Source organism: Camellia sinensis, chromosome 3 (assembly GCF_055761805.1).
Source record: "Camellia sinensis isolate YWXY chromosome 3, ASM5576180v1, whole genome shotgun sequence".
In the NCBI taxonomy this organism is placed as follows: domain Eukaryota; kingdom Viridiplantae; phylum Streptophyta; class Magnoliopsida; order Ericales; family Theaceae; genus Camellia; species Camellia sinensis.
The window spans coordinates 24,435,488-24,439,097 of NC_138963.1; positions in this window are offsets into that span (position 1 = coordinate 24,435,488).

Consider the following 3,610-nt stretch of genomic DNA (forward strand, 5'->3'; position numbering starts at 1 on the left):
AATCAGGCTATTTCGTTGGTTAATTGTGTGCTTTAACTTAAACTATTTATTTTATAAAACAAAATATAATGTGTTTATCTATTTATCGATATTCAATAAAACTAATGTACATACAATTTTTATTATGAGGTCTACTAGATGAATAGCTTAAATAATCACTATGTAGTCAAAGTGAGACTAACAAAATAAAATATTAAAAAATATAAAAGATAATAACATAGAGAGGAGCCACATCGGCTTTGGTAATTTGTTTTAAAATCTTTTCTACTATCATATGATTACTTATTAGCCAAATCTTAATTTTTATAGTAATTTATGTAAGTCATTTGACTAATTAAAGTAGTGGCGGCCGGTAACTTTAAAAGCTCCTAATTATGGTGCACTTGTTAAGTGCCTAGAGGATGGTCCCCTTATCACCCAAAAGTAGATCATATTTATGTAATTTTGTTTTTATCCACTAAAAAAAGAACCTTAAATCATAATAAATGAATATTATTATATATGTAACCATCAAATGTATCTATCTCATTTTAATTAAATAGTTTACAATTGACCAAAAAACATAATAATAATAATAATAATAATTAATAATTAATATAAAAAAAAACACACACAAAGCCCCTTAATTGAAGCCAAAACTACTAAAAATATTAAAGTGCTGAAAGGGTCTCATACATTATTTTGTTAAATTTCTTATTTGCATACATTGTAGATTTCCTATTCTCAGCAAGCATGACAGCTGGGGACAATAGGGCTCATTTTGGGCTAGCCTATGCACTGGAGGTATTGAAGCCGACCTTTTATTTTTATTTTTATTTTTTTTTTACCTTTTGATTTATTTTTTTTTGAATAATACGATTATTTTTTTAAAAAAAAAAAAAAATTGGAGCAAGAATGAATAAAAATACCCAATGAGAGTACAATTTATTTCCAATGATGGATTTCTAGTGTAGCATATCTCTTCCACAATCTCAAGGGAACTCAAAGGTGAGGAAAAAAAAGAATTAGAAGAAGACATTTTCCAAGTAAACTCTTCATATTTGAGAATTTTATATTTCATAGAGAAAATTAATAACTAAAAATAGTGTGTTTAATGAATTAACACAACAACAAAAAGTTCAATTATTAAGTACAAATTTTAAACCCTTTTAGCAATAACCAAACTAAAAGTAAAAGAGTAATGCTATGCAAAATCCCTCAGACTATAGGGTAGCTTGAAGAACTAATTAATAACATTGCTATCTTTACATAAATACACGTTGAAATAAAATAACACAATCTAATACATTTAATTACCCAAAAAAACTATCTAATATATTTGGTGACAAATATCATTTTTGTAGAACAAATTGTATAAATTATGAGATGTGCCATCTCTCTTATTGTAAGGTGTAACAAATTAATTCAACGTACTTAATTAAATGCAACAATCAAAATTAAAAGGTATGACTCTGTTAACACCATAAATCTGCAATTTTTATTATTATTTATTATTTATATAATTGCAGGACACGTGGCATCCTCTTATTCATTTGGAAGTTAAAGGAAGTTATAGAGATAATGAAGAATATGAAGGACAAAGTGGATGAGTGGGAGGACAAAGTGGATGAGTGGAAGGACACATGACAAGACAAGAATGAAGATGGAAGAAATGGGTAGTTACTAAGTAGTTATTGCTGTATTTTTTCTTCTATAAATAGCCATTAATGGCTACATTGTAAAGATCCAGAATTCATAATCAAAGACAATTGATTTCAATATTTCTTGTTATTTTCCTTATCTTAGGAGTAGTTTAACATAGATTTATATTTCGAAGCATTTATTTTCAGCATTTCCATTTCGAAGCATTTTATGCACTTTCTTTTCGAAGCATAGGAGTAGAGGTAAGTAATTATTACTTTGATTGTTCACTCAATCATCTTTCTCCGTCCATTTTTCTTCTTTTACTTTTTCTTTTCGCTACACTTGGCAAATTTGAAGTCCTCTTCGTTGAGGCAAAAGAACCGTCAACACAATCGTCTGATAATTGGCTTGAATTTAATCTGTAAGGATTTTTCAATCCTTGCTGGCACGCTCGCATTTATGATATTTTCCTTCGTAGGAAAAATAAGCCAACATTTTTTGGCACGCCAAGTGGGACGTCAAGTGTAATAAATGGAAAATGAATTGGATTTGTCCATTTCAAATAGTCTAGATGAAATTTATTGGCGTAAACAAGAAATTTTGGATCTTCAAGAAGAGATCCATTTTCTTGATGAAATAAATTTTCATCCCTTACAATATTATTTGGTGGAAGAAAAAAGACACCATTTAATTGGAGAAATTCATCAACTTGATATGGAAATTCGCCAATGGAATGATGAGTTATCAACTCTCACTACCAAGTCTTTAATTGAGGCCTTAATGGCCGGAATTGGTGAATTTTTTCAGAATTTTTCCATGGTTAAAAATAGCAAAAGCAAAGAATTGATTTCATCAATGGCTCGGGGGGTTCAAGAGTTCGTTTTAAAAGAGCCAAATTATGAAATTAACACAACGAAAGAGCATTTTCTTGAGCCAAATTTGGCTAAGAATGATGTTCCATGTATGACTCGAGGGGTTCAAAAACCAAATTTTAGAGAGTCAAGTCATGAAAATAATATATCTATGGGTGATTTTCATAAGCCATTAATGGCTAACATGGAAAAACAACCCACTTTGCCAAATAATTATGAAAACCTATTCGGCAAAAGTCATGTTTTTAAAACAAACATGGTCAAGAATAATGAACAAGCCACTGTTCATGAATTCAAAATTTTTGACATTTTTCAAAATGTCAAAAAGTATAAATTTTCATGGTCACACTATACCATGACTTTTGGTGTTCAAAATCCTTTTTGGATTTGTGGTTCACATCAAAATATAATTATGATGATGTGGCTAATAAAATTAACAAATTGTTCTTATGAGTTCGAAGCACTAAGAACAAGGGATGACCATTTAAAATGCATGAATTTGGCTAGAAAAAGCCTGTGCATTTAAATAAATAGTTGAGAATGACTTATCTTTTCAAATTGATGGCCAATTGTTTGTATGTACACAATCAAAGCATCGAAGATACATTCGAAGCATCAAGAGTTGTTTCGAAGGTTGATTACTTCACATTCGAAGCTGTATAAAGCTTTGAAGATACATTCGAAACATCAAGAGTTGTTTCGAAGGTTGATTACTTCACCTTCGAAACTGTATAAAACTTTGAAAACTTTCGAAATGTGTACATCTCTTCAAATATATGTAAAATGACAATTAATTAGTTGTCGAATAATGCCTGTTTTTGGCATCATAAGTTGGCTCGAAGAACAACATTTTTGGTGTCTTCGAAGAATTAATAATTGGTTCGAAGCACAAAATTAATATTTTCATTAATTATGTGTGAACCAGAACATATAAGTTTTGAATAACCACAATGTTGGCCAAAAACAGCTTCGAAAGCCGTTTTGCCATAATTTTGTAAGCTTCGAAGCACTCTATCTTGCATCAACAACAGCTTCGAAGAAATAATAATGGTGGTTGTGAACCTTCGAAACTTTGTCGAGTATTTTTGAGGATGCAATTCGTCTTTTGTCGGTTC